This window comes from Poecilia mexicana, unplaced genomic scaffold, assembly GCF_051168715.1.
Source record: "Poecilia mexicana isolate PSO_F unplaced genomic scaffold, ASM5116871v1 scaffold_4, whole genome shotgun sequence".
In the NCBI taxonomy this organism is placed as follows: Eukaryota; Metazoa; Chordata; class Actinopteri; order Cyprinodontiformes; family Poeciliidae; genus Poecilia; species Poecilia mexicana.
This window is the reverse complement of record NW_028263373.1, coordinates 29,829,362-29,830,960: the sequence shown is the minus strand read 5'-3', so window position 1 is coordinate 29,830,960 and position 1,599 is coordinate 29,829,362.

Below are 1,599 nucleotides of genomic sequence, written 5' to 3'. Positions count from 1 at the left end.
GTTCTTGAGTGTTTTTTCTAACTGCTCACAGCCTTGGTTTGAGATGGTTTCCATCACTTTTCATGCCAATCCACAAATGTCTCATTTCCTCTTAATGTGTCTTTTACAAAGAAAACAATACTTTCTCAGCCTTGGCCTCTCGCTTTATGTGTGAGTGTGTCGTAGGAACAATGCTGTGTCAACCTTGGGTTTTTTTTTTTTTTTTTTAGGTGGATCCAGCTCACAATCTGCAGTAACCAAACTATAAACAGTGAATTGGGGTCAGTAACCCCAATTCACTGAAAATATAGTTTTTCTTTATTTTTCTGGATGTTCTTACCAAATTACTCAGGAATGCTTTCTTGGAGGGATTTGTATAAGACAGATCAACACAAAGCAGGGGACAATTGTGAGGCGGACGGAAAATAATACACAGTTTTCAGAAAGATTTCGAAATAAAAATCAGGAAAATGTTCCGTTGACTTGGATGTGTGTTTAGTGTCATCTTGCCTAAACGTATCTCAGAAGCGTAGTGCTGCCACAGTGATGCATTCGAGGTTATGTACGTTTTTAGTAGTTCAGTGTCTGTCAGGTTAGACTGCTGTTTATGGAGGACTTTATTCTCCATGTTATTCTATGAACCCAACTCTACTTTAAATTTCTCTCCATTTTTTCCCCCCTCACCTGTCCACTGTGTTCCTTGGGGGAAACATTATTTTTATTGTCAATTACATAAAATCTCATTAGTTTGTGGCTGTAACATGAAACAATGCGGTGTAAGTACTCGAACAGCTGCCTGCCTCCTCCGTAGCGGAAACAGTAAAAATATGTTTAGTGTTTTTTTTTTTTTTTTTTTGCAGCAGCAGGCGGTGACGTTGAGCCTAAAAGCCTGCGGGGGTCTGAGTGGCTGATGAATGAGAAGCTTGAAAACAAAAAACGTATTTTGTCTGCAATCAAGGACGACGAGCTTTTCTAATTATGGCGTGTCAGAGGAAACGGCCCAGACTCAGGGGGATTACTTCAAACTTCCACCTCTAATAGTAGAGGTATATTTAGAAAGCCCCTGTCTGTTCCTGTTTGCGGAGGCCAGACGGTGAAGGCGAAGTGAAGACAATGCCTTCTTAAACCGATATAATATTGTTCTTATTCATTCAGATGAGGAAGAGCATAAATATATGGGACTGTGTTCAAGCACGAATCATGTATGTACTGTCATTCAGTACAAACTACTTTGCTACTCAACAAAAAAGTTTGTCGATAGTAATCGCACTAAACTCTCGGATTTTCTTTTTTCTTTTTTGGAATAATCGAGCAACAGTGCCCTCTGCTGTGAAAACAACGCAATTACACACGCACAGCCAGCCAATATTCACATTAATGTGACGTTGTGTGAGCGCACGAAAAGAGCATTGCTTCACGTTACAGCTTTTCTGGTCTCTCGTGTGAAAATGCAGACACGATGCTGGGACAGCATGTGTATCATTGCTGGAAGTCAGAGTAATTTCCTCTGGAATAAGCAAACAAGCTGCAGGGAGAACTCTGCGGAGCCAGGAAATCACTTGGCATCCAGGAGCAGTCTGTTTGTGGACGTTGCTATTCTCAATGTAGCAGAAAATTGAG